Source organism: Glycine max, chromosome 10 (genome assembly GCF_000004515.6).
Source record: "Glycine max cultivar Williams 82 chromosome 10, Glycine_max_v4.0, whole genome shotgun sequence".
Classification (NCBI taxonomy): Eukaryota; Viridiplantae; Streptophyta; class Magnoliopsida; order Fabales; family Fabaceae; genus Glycine; species Glycine max.
Window position 1 is genome coordinate 19,473,243 of NC_038246.2, and position 22,124 is coordinate 19,495,366.

Sequence of the window (22,124 nt, forward strand, 5' to 3'; positions counted from 1 at the left end):
GTTCTCTTTGATAAACCAAGTGGATGTACCCTCCACTTGAACTGATCCACAAGAGATGTACCCTCTCTTGTTCTCAATATAACAATCCCCAAGTACATGTACCCTCTACTCGTTCGGTTTATGTAATGCCCCTGCTACTTTCCAAAGATGTATGATGGCAATTTTTGCTGACATGGTAGAGAAATGTATCGAAGTCTTTAGGGATGATTTTTCGGTCTTTGGTGCATTTTTTGGAAATTGCTTAGCAAATTTAGAGAAAGTGTTACAGCGCTGTGAAGAATCTAATTTGGTGCTTAACTGGGAAAAATGTCACTTTATGGTTCAAGAAGGTATTGTGCTGGGACACAAGATCTCTAAAAGAGGAATTGAGGTGGATAAAGCCAAACTAGATGTTATTGATAAACTTCCACCCCTAGTTAATGTAAAAGGCATACGCAGTTTTTTGGGACATGTTGCATTTTATCGGCGATTCGTTAAAGACTTCTCCAAAATTGCTAAACCCCTAAGCAATCTGTTGAACAAGGAGGCTGTGTTTGTGTTCAATGAAGAATGTTTAGAAGCCTTTAACACTCTCAAAGCCAAATTGGTTTCTGCTCCTATAATTACAGCACCAGACTGGGGACAAGAGTTTGAATTGATGTGTGATGCAAGTGATTATGCAGTAGGTGCGGTGCTGGGGCAGCGGAAAGGCAGAATCTTTCATACCATCTATTACGCTAGCAAAGTTTTGAATGATGCTCAGATTAACTATGCCACCACTGAGAAAGAATTGTTGGCAATTGTGTTTACACTTGAGAAATTTCGATCTTATATGGTGGGATCAAAGATAGTGATTTACACTGATCATGCAACAATTAAATATTTTTTGCGCAAAGCTGATTCCTAGCCACGATTGATAAGATGGATACTGCTGCTTCAAGAATTTGATTTAGTCATCAAGGACAAGAAAGGTTCTAAAAATGTGGTAGCAGACCACCTATCCAGATTGGTGAATGAAGATGTCACTTCAAAAGAGGCTGAAATAAGAGATAAATTTCCTTATGAATCTTTGTTTCTGATTGCAGGGAGACTCTGGTTTACTGATATGGCTAATTTCAAGGCAACATGTGTCATACCTAAAGACCTCAATTGGCAGCAGAGAAAAAGATTCTTCTATGATGCCCGACATTATGTTTGCGATGATCCACACTTGTTCAAAGTAGGTGCAGATAGTCTCCTTCGAAGATGTGTCACAAGTGAGGAGGCCAAGGGCATATGGTGGCATTGTCACAATTCACCATGTTGCGGCCATTATGGCATAGACAAAACAATAGCTAAGGTTTTACAGTCAGGATTTTTGTGGCCAACACATTTTAAAGACGCCCATCACCATCTCTTAAAGTGTGACCAATGTCAGGGAATGGGGGGAATTTCCCGAAGGAATGAGATGCCTCTGCAAAACATTATGGAAGTTGAAGTTTTTGATTATTGGGGTATTGACTTCATGGGTCCATTTCCTTCATCTGCAGGAAATGATTATATTTTGGTAGCTGTTGATTATGTGTCTAAATGGGTGGAAGCTATGGCCACTTCAAGGAATAATGCTAAGACTATGGTGAAATTTATCAAGAATATTTTTGCTCGATTTGGGGTTCCTCAACTCTTAATCAGTGATGGTGGTTTGCATCTCTAGAATACTCAACTTCAAAAGTGTTGAGTCAATACCATGTGAATCATAGAGTGGCGTCCCCCTACCATCCTCAAACTAATGGGCAAGTCAAAGTATCCAATAGAGAATTAAAGAAAATACTAGAAAAAATAGTGGCGTCAACCAGAAAAGATTGGTCAGTCAAATTGGAAGATGCACTGTGGGCTTACAGAATTGCATACAAAACTCCCATTGGTCTGTCTCCTTTTCAACTGGTGGATGGCAAATCATGTCATTTACCAGTTGAAATGGAACACAAGGCATATTGGGCTATGAAATTTTTGAACTTTGATGAGAAGGAATCCAGAGAGCACAGAAAGATACAATTTTTAGAGCTTGAAGAAATGCGATTAACAACCTATGAATCTTCAAGACTTTATAAAGAAAAAGTCAAGACTTACCATGACAAAAAACTGTTGAAGAAAGACTTCAAACCGGGACAACATGTACTACTTTTTAATTCAATATTGAAATTATTTCCTGGTAAGCTGAAGTCCAAATGGTCTGGACCCTTTGTTATCAAGAAAGTTTGATCTTATGGTGCAATAAAGTTATATAACCCACAATCTCAGAATCCTGACAGAACATGGGTAGTAAATGGCCAGAGGTTAAAACTGTACCATGGTGAAGAATTTACAAGGGCACATAGCATTGTTTATTTGATCACCCATTGAGGTAAAAGTGTCAAGCTAATGACGTTAAAGAAGCGCTTCCTGGGAGGAAACCCAGTTTTAATTTCTGTTATCTTTGTTTTTCATGCATTATATCATGTGGAACTTGCTTTATAATTTGTACATTGGAGTATATCAGTTTATCCTTGAATGTTAGATATAAGGGTTTCAATTTCTTGAGAAAGGGACTGAAAAATAACTTAGAAAATATTTTCTGAAAAATGGTCCTTTCGCTAAGCGCAAGTGATGTGCCATTATTTTCTCCTATTTCTTAACCCTTTTTGCACCATTTTAAGTACTGATTAATCTTAATTGTCAAATTCATTAGGCACTTTTATTATTTGGGCCCATTAAGCTAATTTGATGTTTTTAATCTAATTTCAAGAATTAATGAAGCATTGGGATTGAATCCAGAATTGGGCTTGGACTTGAAGAGGGCAGACTATTTTATTCTACAAAATGAGATCTTATCTTTATCTTATCTAGATATTATTTAGAGTTGATCTCATCTAGATATTATTTAATCTAGATCTTATCTTATCTTATCTAGATTTGAATTTAATTTATTTATGGGCTTGGATTTAAAAGAGATTTGTAAGCTTTGGGGCTGAAAATCTATATAATAGCACCAAGGTTCTAGTTTACCTCTCTCTCTCTCTCTCCTCTCCCTCTCTCTCTTCTCTCTGGCTCCTCTCTCTCTTCTATTTTTCGTTTTTAGTTATAGTCTCTCTTCTCTTTCTCTTTTATTTTCGTTTTTTACAATTCCAGTTCAGACTTTTAGCTTTATCAATAAAATTTCATTCTCTATTTCATTGATGGAAGGCTAAGTCCGCAGCGTTGTTTTCTCTTAAGGATCAAACACAGTTCTCTTTGAGGTTCTATTATTACTGTTAAATTTTGTTCAGTTTTTTCTCTTCACTAATTACTCTGAATTTGTTGCTATTAATTCTTGCATGCTTAGTGCTTGATTAATTGTCTCTGCGCTTAATTTATGTTCATGCTTAATGATCGTTTATGAGTAATTGGTGTGTGTGATGCTTAATCACACAATGAATGCTTTATGTTAAATTTCGCTTAGTAATTTAATTTAGGGTTGGATTAAGTGGTTGATTTGATAAAGGATGAATTCTCGCAACCTAGGATAAGAGACTTGCTTATGAATCAAGGGGAAGCAACGTATTTTAATTCTAATAATTTCTAATTCAATTTTACTCGCTGTTTAATTTACAAAAGCAAACAACCCCCCCCCTCCCCCGCCAATTTGTTACTATTTCCTACTATCTGTTATGAACATTTGGTGTATCATTGCTCATTGGGAAACGACCTAGGATCACTTCCTAGTTACTACATTTTAATATTTATTTGATTCGGGTACGGCCTCCATCAAATTTGGCGTCGTTGTTGGGGAGCAGTGTCCAAAGGTTCATAGCAGCTAGTGTCGTGTTAGTGTTTAATTCTTTCGTGTTTTATGTTTAATTGTTAGTGTTGTGTTAGTGTTTGTGTTAGTGTTGTTTAGTGTCTTGGTATTTTGTTTAGTGTGTGTTCTATTTTAGTTTTTTCTGTTAAGCGCTTCCCCTGTTTCAGTTTTGGGTGTTTTGCTGTGAATTGTGTTTTGCGACGGATTTAGCGACGGCAAAACAGAGTAGTAGTGGAAATCATGTAGTGATGGATTTTAGCGACCACCCTTGCTGAATTATTTGTGATTTTTTTGTTTTAGTAGCTAGAGTTGTTATTTTTGGCTGAATTTTTTTTTGGTAACTTATTTTAATCTATATTTTGTGGGAAAAATAGCTAGAGCCTTTAGTTTGGTCAGATTTGAAAGTTCCAAAAAAGTAGCAAATTTTATTTTTGTCAAAACTTCAAACGACCATAACTTTTGCTCCAGTTATCAAAATCGCAATTATTATGTATGTATTTGGGGTTGAAAAATTTCCTACACTGTGGCAGCTGACCTACAGCCGGCTGAGGTCTCCATCGTCCAAAAAAAGTGATTCTGTCAAAAGTTTTTTATTTTTCAAGTATTATTCTCTTATTTTTCTTAACTTATCATTTTTAGCTTATATAGTTAGACTTCGAATTTTCATTTGAAATTTTTTGTGCTATCTTCTCATCATTTTATAAGGTTGCTCACAAAATTTCAAGTCATTTGGATATTGTTTAATGGTAGCTATAGTTCAAACCTACACTGTTACTTGCATAAGAAGGCAACTAGTTGTGCATGCTGAATTTAGTGTATGACTAGAGGAAATCCATCTGACTTACAACCCTTTGATCCTGAGATAGATAGGAAATTTCATAGATTAGTTAGACATCATTTAGTACCTATTGAGCATCCTGAGCATTCTGATATTGGTGATTTTGAGCATTATAATTTTGAACATTCTGATTTTGCTCATTCTAAGAACATGGCACAACCTCCACCCCGTGAGAGGACTCTAAGGGAAATAGCTGCACCTGATTTCACCTACGAAAGCTTGTGCATCCAATACCCTGATGAGGATGTCCCATATGTTCTTAAAACTGGACTGATCCATTTGCTTCCAAAGTTTCATGGCCTTGCAGGTGAAGACCCACACAAGCATCTGAAAGAATTCCATATTGTCTGCTCCACCATGAAACCACCAGATGTCCAGGAGGATCACATATTTCTGAAGGCCTTTCTTCGTTCTTTAGAGGAAGTGGCAAAGGACTGGCTATATTACCTTGCTCCAAGGTCCATCACGAGCTGGGATGACCTCAAGAGAGTATTCTCATAAAAAAGTTTCCCTGCTTCCAGGACCACGACCATCAGAAAGGATATTTCAAGTATTAGACAACTCAGTGGAGAGAGCCTATATGAATACTGGGAGAGATTTAAAAAATTATGTGTCAGTTGCCCTCACCACCAGATTTCAGAGCAGTTTCTTCTCCAATATTTTTATGAAGGACTCATCAACATAGAGAGAAGTATGATAGATGCTGCTAGTGGTGGAGTCCTTGGAGACATGACCCCTACTGAAGCCAGAAATTTAATTGAGAAGATGGCTTCCAACTCCCAGCAATTTAGTGTCAGAAATGATGTTATTGTCACTAGAGGAGTGCATGAAGTAGCCACAAATTCATCTTCATCAGGTGAGACTAAGAAGCTTGAAGGTAAACTAGATGCCTTGGTTAACCTGGTAATCCAACTGGCCATGAATTAGAAATCTACACCTGTCGCCAGACTCTGTGGTTTATGCTCCTCTGTTGACCACCACATAGACCTTTGCCCTTCTGTGCAACAATCTGAAGCAATTGAACAGCCTGAAGCTTATGCTGCAAACATCTACAACAGACCTCCTCAACCTCAAAAGCAAAATCAGCCACAACAAAATAATTATGACCTCTCCAACAACAGGTACAATCCCGGATGGAGGAATCATCCCAACCTTAGATGGTTGAATCCTTTACAACAGACTTATTTTTAAAATGCTGCTGCCCCAAGCAGACCATACGTTCCTCCATCAATCTAGCAGCAACAAGAGCAACGGCCCCAAAAACAGCAAACAGTTGAGGCCCCTCTACAACCTTCCCTTGAAGAACTTGTGAGGCAAATGACTATGCAAAACATGCAGTTTCAACAAGAGACCAAAGCCTCCATTTAGAGCTTAACTAATCAGATGGGACAGTTGGCTACACAGTTAAATCAACAACAGTCCCAGAATTCTGATAAATTATCATCTCAATCTGTCCAGAATCCCAAAAATGTGAGTGCCATTACATTGAGGTCAGGAAAGCAGTGTCAAGGACCTCAACCAGTAGCATCTTCCTCATCCGCCAATGAACCTGCCCAACCTCACTCTACTCCAGAAAAAGATGATGACAAAAATTTAAAGAGTAAGTTACCTAACAATTTCTATGCAGGTGAATCTAAAGAGAATCAGCATATCCCTCTTCCATTCCCTCCAAGAGAAATTTCCAACAAAAAAATGGAAGAGGCAGAGAAGGAGATCTTGGAAACATTTAGGAAAGTAGAGGTAAACATACCTCTGCTGGATGCAATAAAGCAAATTCCAAGATATGCTAAATTCTTGAAGGAACTATGCACTAATAAGCAGAAGCTTAAAGGAACTGATAGAATTAGTATGGGCAGAAATGTCTCCGCATTCATTGGTAAATTTGTTCCCCAAATCCCTGAAAAATGTAAAGATCCAAGTACATTCAGCATACCTTGTATTATAGGGAACAATAAATTTGACAATGCCATGCTAGATTTAGGATCTTATGTTAGTGTTATGCCTCTGTCTATTTTTAATTCTCTATCTCTAGGTCCTTTGCAGTCAACTGATGTGGTAATTCATTTAGCTAATAGAAGTGTCCCTATCCTGCTGGTTTCATAGAGGATGTCTTAATTAGAGTTGGTGAGCTGATTTTCCCTGTTGATTTTCATATTTTAAATATGGAGGAGGGATTTTCTAAAGGACCAGTTCCTATCATTCTAGGCAGACCTTTTATGAAAACTACTAGAACTAAGATAGATGTATATGCAGGCACACTATCTATGGAGTTTGGTGATATAACTATTCATTTTAATATTCTTGATGCTATGAAACACCCATCTGAAGATCTTTCTGTATTTCGTGTTAAATAATTGACCATATTGTTGATGAATACATGACTGATCTTCATTCTAATCTGCATGCCTGTCACTCTTCATGCATTGAATCTGAATTTGTACTTGATCATATGTCTGAATTTGATGCTGAGAGTGAATCTGAATTTGATATTGATTACATGTCTGCTGATGTTTTACCTCTTGAGATTGATTTTATAGAGTCAGATAGAACTAACCATGTTTCAGGAAGTACACATACCTCTGACTTTCTTTATGAGGTACAGGCTGAGAAACCATCTCTTTCCACCACTATCCAGCCATCCACACCAAAATTGAAGCCTCTGCCATCAAATTTAAAATATGCTTACTTGGATGATAGCAAAAGTTTTCCAGTAATTATATCTGCCTCCCTTGTTGATGAGCAAGAGAAGAAGCTGTTATCAATTCTCAATAAGCATAAGAAGCCCATCCACATGTATGCATCGAATAAATTTAGAAGATGGGGCTAAACCGGTAACACAACCATAGAGAAGACTCAACCCGGTGATTCTTGATGTAGTGAAGAAGGAGGTAACCAAGCTTTTGCAAGCTGGAATCATTTATCCTATCTCTGACAGCCAATGGGTGAGTCCCGTCCAGGTAGTCCCGAAGAAAACCGGCCTCACTGTGATAAAAAATGAGAAGGATGAGCTGATTCCTACTCGGGTGCAGAACAGTTGAAGAGTATGCATCGACTATAGGAGGCTGAACCAGGTTACCAAAAAGGACCATTTTCCACTGCCATTCATTGACCAGATGCTTGAATGCCTGGCAGGTAAATCTCACTATTGTTTCCTTGATGGTTTTTCTGGTTAAATGAGGTCTTGTTAAGAGGACTTGATTTGGGAGCCTTTATTGATTTTGTTGATATTAGAGGATTTGGGTTTACTACTTGTGCTTAATTTCCACTTATTCCCCATTGCTCCTCTATTCCTTTGGGATTCAGCTACTTATTCCATATTTTTTTCCTACCTTGTCCTTGGCCCCATTACAACCTTTAAAGAACTTTTGATCCTCAAATGCATGTGTTGTCAAGTTGTTTGTCAATTTTAGAATTTTGCCAAGTCTATGTGGTGTTTGTTTTCATGGGTGCTTCGAGAGTAAACAGTAGCCTAGACACTTGAGAGATAGAGTGTATATCTTCTGAGGCTTTATCAATTGTCATTATTGAGCTGATTAACTATTATGCCATAATTGGGTTGCTTGGATGATTTTCACGAATGTCTTGACTCTTTGGATCTCTTCATGTTAGATGTTACCCATTCCTTTCATTCCTTGATGTTCATTGAGAAATATGTAAATGTTTTGTCTGTCTCTCTATGATATCCATGAATTTTGTTCTTTATTTCATTTTGCCCAGGAGTGCAAAAGGCTAAGTATGGGGGGTTTTGATGTGCCATTATTTTCTCCTATTTCTTAACCCTTTTTGCACCATTGTCTGGTGGCCCAATTACAAAAATACAGCCCAAAAATGAAATAAAATAAAAATGGACGACAAATAAAATTGTCTACTCTCTTCAAGTCCAAGCCGGTTCAGCCCAATTCCGGATCCAAGCCCAATTGCGTATAATTCTCCTGAAATTAAATTAAAACACAGAATTAGTGAAGTAGGCCCAAATGATAAAACTGCATAATTAATTTGACAATTAAGGTTAATCGGTAATTAAAATGGTGACAGAAAGGGGTAAGAAATAGGAGAAAATAATGAGACATCAGTCTTCTTTTCCCCTGAGACTATCAAGTCCATTGGCCAACAAAGACAATCAAGGTCATTTACTTCTTTTCAAATACTTCAATGTCTTTCGACCAAGACTATCACAGTATTCTTTGCCTATGAGACTGTCAAGTCCGTTGGCCTACAGAGACAATCAAGGTCATCTGCCTCTTTTCGAAGACTTCAATGTCTTTCAACCAAGACTATCATATGTTGGATCGAGTGGCCTCAGAATAATTAAGAAGGGGGGTTGAATTAATTATTCCTAAACCTTTACTAATTAAAAAATTACTATTTTAAGGCTTTTACTAAATTGTTAAGAGAATGAGGAGTAGAAGAGAAACTTAACAGAAATTAAAAGCGGAAATTAAATGCGCAGCGGAAAGTAAAAGAGTAAGGAAGAAGGAAACAAACACACAAGAGTTTTTATACTGGGTCGGCAACAACCCGTGCCTACATCCAGTCCCCAAGCGACATGCGGTCCTTGAGATTTCTTTCAACCTTGTAAAAATACTTTTACAAGCAAAGATCCATAAGGGATGTACCCTCCCTTGTTCTCTTTGAACCTAGTGGATGTATCCTCCACTAGAACTGATCCACAAGAGATGTACCCTCTCTTGTTCTCAGTCAAACCCAAGTAGATGTACCCTCTACTTGTACCACAATGGATGTACCCTCCAATGTGTTGAGACAAAGATCTCAGGCTGTTAAACCTTTGATACTTTGTGAATGGGGATACAAAAGAATTCTCAGGCGGTTAGTCCTTTGAACACTTTTGCATAAGGGGATGGGAAGAATCAAAAGAATTCTTTGACAAGGGAGAAGGGAGACACAAAATAATTTAGGCAGTTAGTTTTTTGTTCTTTTGGAAAAGGGAGAAGAGAGACACAAAAAGAATTCAGGCGGTTAGTCCTTGGCGAATTTTTTTTGGCAAAGGGAGAAGAGAATGAAAAGATGAATAGCACAAGTTTTCAAGGTTTGGAAAACCATAAAACTTTAGAAAGCTTTTGGTACAAAGAAGAAGAAGAAGAAGAAGTTCAAAGAGATTGAAGGCTTATAAAGGATTGTATGAAAAGTAAAGTGTGAAGGAATGAATTAAAATGCAAAACAAAGCCTTGCTTTTATAGACTCTTCATGTCTGGTCAAGAAGACCATTTAGGAGAGTTATAACTTTTAGAAAAACTTAAAACCAATTTGAAAAAGTCAAAAGCCTTTTGAAGAGTTACATCTTTTGATTTTTTCAGAAACAGTCACTGGTAATCGATTACCAAATTAGTGTAATCGATTACACAAAGCTTTTAAGTGAAAGGATGTGACTCTTCACTTTTGAATTTGAATTTCAACGTTCAAGGGCACTGGTAATCAATTACCAAAACATTGTAATTGATTACAGCTTTTTGAAAATAATTGGAACGTTGTAAATTCAGTTTGAAAACTTTTTCAAACTCATTTTTGCTACTGGTAATCGATTACAACAATATGGTAATCGATTACCAGAGAGTAAAAACTCTTTGGGAAAAGGTTTTGTCAAAAACTCATGTGCTATTCAAAGTTTTGAAAAACTTTTTAATACTTATCTTGATTGAGTCTTTTCTTTATTCTTGAATCTTGAGTCTTGAATCTTGATCTTGATTCTTGAGATCTTGAACCTTGAATCTTGATTCTTGATTCTAGGCTTTCTTCTTGAGTCTTGAATTTTTCTTGATTCTTTTCTTGAACTCTTGACTTGTTCTTGATTCACTTGAGATGTTATTTGATTCACTTGAGTTGTTCTTTGATCTTTGAGCTTTTTGTTCATCACCTTTGTCATATTGTTATAATCAAAACACCTTTGAATCACATTCACCATGAAGCCTTACTTCTACATCATAGTCTTCTTTGCCTCAGAGACTATCAAGTCCGTTGGCTTGCGGAGACAATCATGGTCATCTGCTTTCTTTACAATTTCAAGACTATCAAAGTCTGTCGTCATGCAGAGACAATCATGGTCATCTGCTTTCTTTACTTTTCCAAGGCTATCAAAGTCTGTTGTCTTGTGGAGACTATCAATGTCTTCCGCCCTTTTCATTTTTTCGAAGAACATTAGAGTCTTTGGTTTCAAAGACTATCAGGGTCTTCTGTTGAGACTTTAATGTCCCCCTTTACTTTGCAAGACTTCAAGGTCTTTTGCTGATATACCTTATGCCTTTTATAATCCTTCGTTTGACAGGTTTCGCTATTAGGGCTTTCGCTAGTGGTCGGTCGGATCGTGAGATCGCTCGAACGAAATTAATGTCTTTATCTTTACTTCCCTTTTATTTCCAATAAAAGATAAGTAAAAAGGGACAACTATCATACCCTAATTTCGTCTAGGGACGATCATTTGCAAACATTTAGATTCTTGTCAGCCGAATTAAGCTGCTTAACACCAATTTCTGCGCAACATGTAAGGTTTTTCGATGTTTCGGAAGGAAATATGTAAAATACCCAAAAAAGAGGGCAAAATGGTCATCTTTGGGGCATTTTTCAGCCCCTGGGCCCACTAGAAAGCTTAAGGCTGAAGTAACCAGCTCGCCTGGGTGAGCAAGGTTACTTTTGGAGGAAGTAAGCAGCTCGCCAGGGCGAGCTGCTGTGCAACATCCACCCCTCATTTTCTATAAATAGGCATAAGGGGGTTGAGGAGAAGGGTCCAACATCATATATTGAGAGATTTTGAGTAAAATTCATGAGAGGAAGGAGAAAGAAGAAGAAAAACGAGGCCGAGGCTCTTTCGAGACGTTTTTGTGTTCGATTCCTTGATCGTTCTTCGTTCGTTCTTCATCGTTCTTCGTTCATCAACCGATTAGTTTTTATTTTTGAAGTTCTGAATTCATTCTATGTACCCTTAGGGTCCACTCTTATTTTTTGCATCTTCATCTTCATTCTTCTACCATCATTGATCTCATTTCTTTGTGTAAAGCGAGTTTTGATCGATTAATTGTGCCATAATCTCATTTTTATCATTGTAAAGCGAGTTTCCACCAATTAATTATGTCGTAATCTCACTTAGTCATTGTAAAATAAAAATTCAACCGATCGTTTATGTCGTAATCTCGGTTAATTATTGTAAAATAAAGTTTCAACCAGTAATTTACTTTGCAAGTCCTCTTTTAATGAGTTTGAAAGTAACCAAGTGAAACCAAAGTTAAAATCAATACATAAACAAGCTTTCATCTACAAAAATCGCTTGAATCCATTCAAAGGTTCAACGTTTTAACGGTCTCTTTTACTTTTATCTGTTAAAATGAACCTTTTAAAAGTTTAAAATCAACCCTACGCATAACTTTCTTTCTCTAAAGAACTACATAGGTCTGAGTTCCAGATCGCAATTGAGGATACGTAGGAGCAAGAGTCATGCTCTTGTTGACCCCAAAAAGATAAAAACATAAAAAAGGGAAAATAAAATAAATATTGAAGTCATGATTTTGCACATTTAATTAAAGGTTGTTGTCCCTTGTGACAGACTTGTGGGGTGCTAATACCATTCCCGCATGTAGACAACTCCCGAACCTTTGTTCTTAAAATTCATAGACCCGTTTTTGGTTTTTTCTAACATTTTCCTCAAATAAACGTTGGTTGCTACTCCGCGTGTTTTCCTTCCTTGGAAGACGCACCCGTGAGTCTCGCATCGCCCTCCCGCTGAAGGATAGGTTGCAACACAACCTCCACATCTTCTCGTTTATAAAAGGACACTTGTTAACAGTGCCACACCTCTTGGAATTGAGGTTATTCCTTAAGTAAAGGAGTTGTTGGACAAGGATTTGGTGCCCAAAATAGGTATTATTAGGCACCAAATCCCTAAGATAGGTGGCATGATGAATGTGTCGAGTGGTGCAACACTCTTTTGTAAAATCACCCATGCACCCAACATCTTCATGATTCGTGTAGATAAGGACTCTTTAGGTAGGTTTATTCTTGTTTTTGGTTTCGATACAACCCTAGGTGCTCATATGGGACACCTTAGGTTTGTCATACTTTTTGGTAGGAGTAATCAACATGAAAATACAAAAAAAAGGTATGTTTTATTGCGTTACTTAATTTTTTAAATAGTGATCAAGGGGTTACTATGGACCCTACAAGAATAAAGGTCATTCCTAAGTGGCCTACTCCACCAAGTATAAGGGAAATTTGGGGCTTCCATGACTTAACAAATTTTTACAAAAGCTTTGTCCCATATTTTTCTATACTTGTAGCACCACTCATTGAGTTGGTAAGGAACCATGTTCCCTCATGGGAAGATGCCCAGGAAAGGGGTTTTCAGACCTTACCCTACTCTAACATACCCAACACCACTAATATACATGTTTTTATTAATTTTACAGGTGTTGATTGAAGAAGCCCAGAGTTTCAAGAACCTTTGTATTTGAGGTCAAATCCTTTTCAAGGGAAAGGGGATGATGTAATCCTACACCCTAAGGGCATTGGATAGAAAACTCCAAGAAGATTGGGCCAGAAATGTAGGAGAAGGCCCTAGGGTTCTCATGAGCCTTAGGATAGATTTTGGGCCCATGGGCTAAGCATGAGCCCATTTATCTTTCTACATATTAGATTAGGGTTTTATTATTTTTGGGCCTTGTATTTAGAGCTCCATAGTGTAATGAAGGTACCCTAGTAATGTAGGTTTCTTCAGCCCTTGTATTTTAGGGCACCTACAATAGATTTTGTATTAGGGGTAGTTTTGTAATTTCACATACATTAAGTGCACTATCTGATGTGTGTGTTGGGAGAGAAATTTAATTGAATTAGGGGAATCTCATTCCAATTAAATTTTGGACCAGCCTATGGGGTAGGTGAGCATTTGCTTGTTACATCACATAGTCACACTTTGTGCATGTCCTTCATGCTTTACATGCCTTATGACACTTAAGCACACGTAGTGGAGAATCTTGGATTTGATCTTGGATTAGTAGGCTGAACCATAGCTGAAATTCACTAATCATAGTGATTGCTTGTAAGAATTCTATATGCGTAGTGGAAATCTAATTCGAGTTTGGATTAGATAATTGGATTAACTTCTCTAGTGATAGAGAGTAAACCAGTATAAAAAGGTTGTGTACTTCTTCTCTTAATTTACTAAAGGTTCAAGAAAATATGTTTGTGAAAGAAAGAACTTTAACAAAGGATCTTGTGTAAAGGGTGGATTGATTCGGTATTGATTAAGTTCAATTTATCAAAGTTTTGTGATACGATCCGCACAAAAGAAGTTTTTGTAACTCCGGTTTTAAAAGTTTGTTTTGTTTTGAAAACCAATTCAACCCCCCCGCCCGCTCCTATTCGTTTGTGAGTACCATCATTTTTTTCACTCCTCTGCACTACTATTTAGTTCTATTGCTACTCTACTCTACTGCTCAATGTAAAATACTCTATTACTCACATATATTCTACACAACAACACTAACATGACCAATGCAATATGTTAAACAGTTAGTGTATGAAGAAAGATAATGTAGAATGCACAAAATGCAAAACCTACAATAGAATGCAGAACAAACAAAATGTAACATCCCATTTTTTTCGTAAATAAAATTTTAGAGAATAATGATGTTTTATAATTAAATAAATAAATAAAAATAGATATAATAAAATAATGATTTGAGAGAAAATAAGAAGGATATTTTATTATTCATTTGATGGAGAATAAAATAGAGTTTCTTTTTTTTATAAAATAATAAATAGAGTAAATAATAGGTCGTGAATACCCCTAGCTATAAATAGCAACATGCTAGGTCATTTTTGAGATTGACTACTGAGCCTCCTCTACCTCTTAATTTGGTTTTTTCTTTCTTCCTCTCCCAAAATCCTCTCTTTTTCCCGCAGATCACCAAACCTGTCTCAGAAAAATGACGATCTCGGACTTATTCACTGTTGGATCGTCATGACATTTAAACAGCGTGTTCGCCACCCAATTCCGAGCATTCTCACCGTTGGGAATTTTGATATCATGTCGAGCTAAGAGAAATACCCTCGCATTGTAGTCTTTTCCTTTCCCGCAGAAACCCTGAGCTGTCTCGGTAAAACAATGATCCCGGTTTCATTAACCGTTAGATTATCTTGAAATTTTGATATGTTGTGAGAAATTCAACTTCCCACACCTTCGCCGTTGGGATTTGAGAAACAATATTTGTGGAGGGAGAAAAAGGAATCGCACGAAGACAGTACAAATGGAGGCTTCAATCTCTTGTCATTCTCTCTAACGTTTGGGAACCCTATCAGTGCAACCACAGGAAGAAATTGAGGAATCTTAGGAACTTGCTAGAGATTCCGCTATCGCTTTCAGAAGACACGTGAGTCCGCTTAGAGGTAAGGGATGAATTATTCACAATTGAGGATTAGTGAGAACATGTGTAGGGATTCTTAGAGGAAATTGAGGTTTTATTTTGGGATGTTTATTAAATTGGAATTTTTTCCTTTATAATTATAAATAAAATATTGATGTTCTGATGAGAATTTCTTGATAAATTGTGCTCTTGATATTTGTATATTTTTACCTATGATTTTGATATAATTGCGTAATATTATTTGAGGGTTTTTAGTCCCCAGGTTGTGATAGTCTTTTGTATAAACTGTTATATTGAAGATATGAAATGATGACTCAAATTGTGAGTATGTGGTGAATTGAACATGTGATAAATGATGGAATGCATGTATATTGAGATGCGTATTGTGTTGTGAGCTATGAATTGTGCAATCACACAACTGTAAGACCCTTTAAGGGCGACGAGTTTTGCACAACGAGTATTGTGATGGGATCCATTGTGGGAACCCGACGAGTTTAATCACAAGTGTGGCGAGTTAAAATGATTTTGAAAATAATTGAGTAGTTGTGTGTATTGCATAGTTCATAGGAAAAATGAATATGGTTCATGAGGTGTGATAACATGCTATTTTGAGATTATATCATTGTAATTGAAATCGAGTGTATGTGATAAACTAAGTATGCACGTGATTGAGATGTTGTGTGCATTGAGTTGTAAACTGTGGATTGTACAATCATACGACTATAAGACCCTTTAAGGGCGATGAGTTAATGCTTAGTCCCTTTTAGGGCGAGGAGTTAATGTTAAGTCCCTTTTAGGGCAACGAGTTAATGCTAAGTCCCTTTTAGGGTGACGAGTTAATGCTAAGACCTTTAAAGGGCGACGAGTTAAAAATATTTGAGAACAATTGAGGAATCATGTGTTTTGTACAGTTCATAGATAGAGTTTGTGTGCTAAAATTTTTTCTGGGTTGGACCTGAATCAGGAGGGAGAGGCCCTGACGAACTCTTCAGAGTGTAGGCCTTGGGGGTCACCCGGTTTGAGTGTTCCTTTAAGCCTATGTTGATCCCATATGGTTGAAGCATTCTCGCAAAACACTGTGACCCTGACTGGTCTCCCTATGATCTTACCTAGTGAGAGTGACCTGACTTACTAGTGTATGGTTTGTCTTGTCATGTACTCCTAGGCGCCCGACATGGTTTTTCACTGACATGGTACCACATTGCATATAGGATTGAGTCTTAGCATAGCTGTTGCATAACGCTTGTGTATTGATCGATATTGATTGACTTGATGATATTGTGTTTTGATCCTTGAGTACGTGAATGTTGTGAAAATGAATGAAATGTGTGGTGTTGCAATGTAATGTTGTGCGACAAAGTGGTGAAATAACGTGAGTGATGCTTAAGTAAGTTGTATTTTTTATGATATTTATACCTAAATGTTATCTTGTTTGTCTTCATTAGTTAAGAATGTGATAACTCACTCCCTATGTGTTGTTTGTGTTTGGATCCTGTGATGATCTTGAACTTTGTGTTCGGGGGAGCAGATGAATAGGTGGATGACTATGAAGAACCTCATGCTAGAGGACACGGGAACACAACGCTCTGATAGGATGTGACATTAGGATATAGGTTCTATATTAATTGTATGAAGCTTAGACGACCTTGTTTGAGTCGAGATTACTTTATTATTTATTTGGACAAGTTTGAATATGATGTAGAAGAAAATGAATGTGGGCCTTTTTCCCCTTTAGAAGACTTGTTTCGAAAAAAAATGTTTTAAAAATACTTTTAATTAATATTTGAATTTTTATTCCTTTATTAGTATATATGTGAGGGGTAGAGGGTGTCACACAAAACATATATTTTTTCCTTTTTGCGATAGACAAATGCAAATCTACTTACTAATGTCATATGTACCTATACTACTATGTAGTTATGAATGAATTAAGGTTGGCACATAATGAATCGTCTTCCCTAGCAACGGGGCCAGTTTTGATAATGATTGTCGAATTGATTCAAAACAAATAAAACTATGAAATTCTACGATACAAGGTTAACCTAGGTTGACTAGAGATACAATTCAATTTGGTTCCTACTTTAATTCACTTATAAACAAGGGGAATTTCAACCAATAGTTGGTAGGCACTGGTAAGAAATGCGAAAACACAGAACAAAAATGCAAATCTAAACTGAAACGAAATTTAGTTGCATAACACAAATAGATTTTGATTTAGGTTTAATGATGAATAACAAAGAAGTTTGTAAAAAGGGAATTCATGCCACTAGTTTGGTCGTGCAAGCTTTATGAAACCTATCATTCTATAGATAAGTTAATTACGAGAAGATGATCACTAACATACAATTAACTAATAATCAAAGTGATCAATTGTAACATAGAAGTTAAAGCAATAGAAAGATACAATTAACTTGATAAAATTGAATATCTTTTTTTTAAAAAAAGGAACTAAAGTATGGGTACAACTACATCACAATCCGAGTTCTAAGGGGTTTAGCCAACCATATTCATAGAATAACTAAACAACATACAATATTGCATTAGAAATAAAAGAGATTGAAAATTCTTACTGATTTAGACCCTAATTGTTCTGGGTGTAGTTCTTCTCCCAAAAGCTCTTGTTCCTAAAATGTCTAATGTCTAATTGAGTAGATTTCTCAATGGTTTGCATGTAATAGATTTTCTACTTATGGGTTTAGTTCTTGATAGGTTTTTAAGCATTTGTGTTATGCATTTTCTTATGAGTTTGCTTGTAACTCGAAAGGTAATAGTGGAAAGATTCAAGTGGGTTAGTTGGATCAACTGGATGTAGATTTCTTTGACATCGGACCAATATAAATTATGTGTGCATCTTTTCTCTAACCTTTAAACTCTTGTATTGATTCTTGCATAAGCTTCTTACCCTTTGAGCTTTGAATAATTGTTTTGTATCTTTGGGTAAGTGTTTGATTAATTTAAGGAATCAAATAACATTTGTAGAACACCTAATCTCTTGAATCAAATAAAAAGATTTTTGAAAAAAAAATGTGTGCGCCTGAAGGGTGAATGCAATGAAGATTTTTCTCGAAGCCCTGAATGGACTCAGATGTGTGCGTAACTTGATTAAAGAGCATTGTCTAGAAACACTGGGTTGATTTGAATGGGGAAAAACAAACCCTAAGCCTTAGTGTTTATATGGCCACAAAGCTTTATGTATGAGTGTCCACATGGATGTATGCATGATCAGTTTCGCACAAATTTATAATCTTCATTGTCATATGCGTGTCATGGAAATGATTTGGGGCATTCCCTTATTCTTGAACTGCTTGCTAAACAAATATACCAACATGCGTCATGTCCCGCCATCCATAGGCCTTTTGAGCCAAACCTCAACGTTTCAGCCATAACCTTGACCTAGGATGGAAGTTTCCAACCTTACCATTGGAAAAAAGAACAAAAGGATCTTCCCCAAAAAAAAAGAGAGCTTCTTTTACCTTGGGTTATAAATGTGCTACAAAAGAAAAGAAAAGAAAAAGGAAAGGAAGAAAGTCAACCAATCAAAGATTGAAGAAAAGCAAAAGAAAAAATAGAAAAGAAAGAAAGAAAAATAAATACGAAAAGGTTCCTTGCTCTGATCAGTCTAAAGGTTTGTTTCTTTGCTAAGCGTGTTTGCGTTTTAGTGAAAGGTACGTAGAGACAAATTACGGTCATCCGCTTTCCTTTACCATCTAGAGACAATCAAGTCTGATGGTACGCAGAGACAAATTATGGTCATCCACTTTCCTTTACCATCCAGAGACAATCGAGTCCGATGGTACGTGGAGACAAATCATGGTCATCCGCTTTCCTTTACCATCCAGAGACAATCAAGTCCGATGGTATGCGAAGACAAATTATGGTCATCCGCTTTCCTTTGCCATCCAGAGACAATCAAGTTCGATGGCGTGCAAAGACAAATTATGGTCATTTTCCCCCTATTGTTGAAGACTACATGTCTTTTGACCAAGACTATTGCAGTCTCCTTTGCCATCCAGAGACAAGCGAGTCCATTGGCATGCAGAGACAAATTATGGTCATCTGCCTCCTTTTGTCGAAGACTCCATGTCTTTCGACTGAGACTATTGCAGTCTCCTTTGCCATCCAGAGACAAGTGAGTTCATTGGCATGCAGAGACAAATTATGGTCATCTGCCCCCTTTTGTCGAAGACTCCATGTCTTTCGATTGGGACTATTACAATCTCCATTGCCATCCAGACACAAGCGAGTCTATTGGCACATAGAGACAAAAATGTTCATTTTCCCCTCTTGTCGAAGACTCAATGTCTTTCGACCGAGACTATTGAAGTTCCCTTTGTCATCTAGAGACAATCAAGTCCGATGGCATGCAGAGACAAATATTGTCATCTGCCCTCTTGTCGAAGACTCAATGTTTTTCGACCGAGACTATTGCAGTCTCCCTTTGTCATCCAGAGGCAATCGAGTCTGATGGCATGCGAAGACCATCATGGTCATTCGCTTTTATTTGTTTTTAAGACTATTGAAGTCTCCCTTTCCATCCGGAGACAAGCAAGTCTGTTGGCACGCGGAGACTGTCATGGTCATCCGTTTTCATTGTTTTTGAGACTATTGAAGTCTCATTTGCCATCTAGAGACAAGCGAGTCCGTTGGCACGCGAAGACTATGATGGTCATTCATTTTCATTGTTTTCGAGACTATTGAAATTTCCCTTACCATCCAGAGACAAGCAAGTCTGTTGGCACGTGGAGACTATCATGGTCATCCGTTTTCATTGTTTTCAAGACAATTGAAATCTCCCTTGCCATCTAGAGACAAGCGAGTCTGTTGGCACCCGGAGACTATCATGGTCATCCATTTTCATTATTTTCGAGACTATTGAAGTCTCCCTTGCCATCTAGAGACAAGATAGTTCGTGGCACGCGGAGACTATCGTGGTCATCCGTTTTCATTGTTTTCGAGACTATTGAAGTCTCCCTTGCCATCCAGAGACAAGCGAGTCCATTGGCACACGGAGAATATCATGGTCATCCATTTTCATTGTTTTTGAGACTATTGAAGTCTCCCTTGCCATCCATACACAAGTGAGTCTGTTGGCACGCGGAGACTATCATGGTCATTCGTTTTCATTATTTTCAAGACTATTGAAGTCTCCCTTGCCATCTAGAGACAATCAAGTCCGATGGTGTATGGAGACCATCATGGTCGTCCATTTTCATTGCTTTCAAGGCCTCAAGGCTTTTGTTAATATACATGATGCCTCTCATGCTCTTTCTTTTGATAGGTTTCGCTGATTGAGCTAGTGGTCGGTCGGGCGGAGAGGTCGATCGAACTAAATCGTTCTTCGCTTCACCTGAGTTTTTGGAAGAACATATAGTCGATTATATTACCATTTAATCATCTATTTGCTAAAGCGAAAAACTTCTTTAGAACCAGATAATCAATTAAACACTTAAGATAGTTGACTATTTGTGAGTTATTCTCAATTTTGAAAAAACAAAGGCTCGATATAGTCGACTATAATAGCATATGGTCAATTATCCTAATGTAGAGTTGAAACTTAGAGATTTTTAAAGGTTAAGTTATGAATTTCAACTATTTAAGGCTAAAGATCAATGATCAATGCATTGTTAGCCATGTTTGATCATATTAATCTACTTCTCCTAGTCTAGGATGCATGTATGCATGATATCACACACAATAAAAATGTATAAACAATCATCCTAATAATGACTAAAGTTCCTCAATACAATTACATCATCAAAATAAACTAAGAGTTTTCATCTTCATTTACTCTTCATGTTTACAAAAATATTTACTTTTGAGTCTTTTACCTGATCTATACCCTATTCATGTGTTGTTCTAAGTGTGTTCCAAATCTCCTATATTGTTTCACATTCTTCTATTCTGTCATACTCAAATATACTCAAAGCACATGCTAGAAAGAAATTGGCTCTAGAGTTTAGAAGGACTTTGACTTTATCATCTTGGGTTCACCTTTCTTTTGGTTTGTCTATTTCTACTCTAGCTTGATTTCTCTTTTTTGGTTTCTAGGGACAAATCTTTATGATGTCCCACAGATAACGATATTGAGATTCTAGGAATAGTTTCATTTTTCCTTTCCAGTAGTAAAGATATTTTCCATTAAAACCAGAAGGCTTGTTAGTTGAGGCACCTTCAGGTATAAACGCTATTGGAGCTTGTCCAACCATTACTTCTTCTAGGATCTTCCTCTCACACTGTCAAGTATGCTTAACCTTGAGAGTTAAGCTCTAATACCAATTGAAGTGACGAAAATACCAAGAAGGAGAGTTGAATTGGGATTTTTAAAAATTTTAATCTTACTTTGAAAACAAAAAGATTTTTTATGGTAGTTCAAAATGAATAAATTCATAATACAAAAATTATTCTTAGCTCATAATGGAAATTCAAGCAACTTAGAATGAAAATGCATACAATTCTAGAAAATGGTTCTTTTGCAATTTTAAGGCCTTTGTTTCAAAGATAGTTCTTTTCTAAAACCTTTTGATAAAACAAAGTTTAGTTTATTTGCTAAGATAAATAGTTAAATAATTTAGTGTTTTTTTTTTACAAAAGTAGCTTTACATCTATGTAAGAATAAAGTAAAGAGGAAAACAAAGACGAGAGAGTGCACATAAGTTTTTATATTGGTTCACCCAAACCTTGGGCTACATCCAGTCCTCACTGTCGCAACCTACCCTTCGACGAGAGGGCGACGTGGGGGCTCACAATGTTTATTCGAGGAAAACATCGGAAAAACTGGAACGTGTGGTCTACGAACTTTAATCGTGAAAGGTTCGGGAGTTGTTTTTACGCACGGGGAAGGTATTAGCACCCCACACGTCCGTCAAAAGGGACGACAACCTTCAATCAAGTGTGCAAATATGACTTCAAAACTACGTATTTTTCCCTTTTTCTGTTTTTTTTTTTTTTGCTTTTTATGGGCCTTTTTGTATTTTTTATCTTTTTGTGCTCAACAAGGGTGTTTCCCTCACTCCTACGTATCCTCAATTGTGATGAGGAAATAAGACCTACATAGTTCTTTCAGAACTAAACGTTGGTTAAGTTGTTTTTATCTTTTTTCGCAATATAGATTTTAATTGAACAAAGGTAATTTAAGGCGTTGCAC

At 36.8% G+C, this 22,124-nt stretch overlaps 1 non-coding gene across 1 annotated transcript; it reads right to left on the reverse strand.

The window, feature by feature from the left end:
- Positions 1-5,141: 5,141 nt before the first annotated feature.
- Positions 5,142-5,248, reverse strand: LOC112998266 (small nucleolar RNA R71). Its single transcript, XR_003263302.1, has one exon. It is a non-coding gene; the product is annotated as a small nucleolar RNA R71 (small nucleolar RNA).
- Between the last annotated feature and the right edge of the window lie 16,876 nt (positions 5,249-22,124).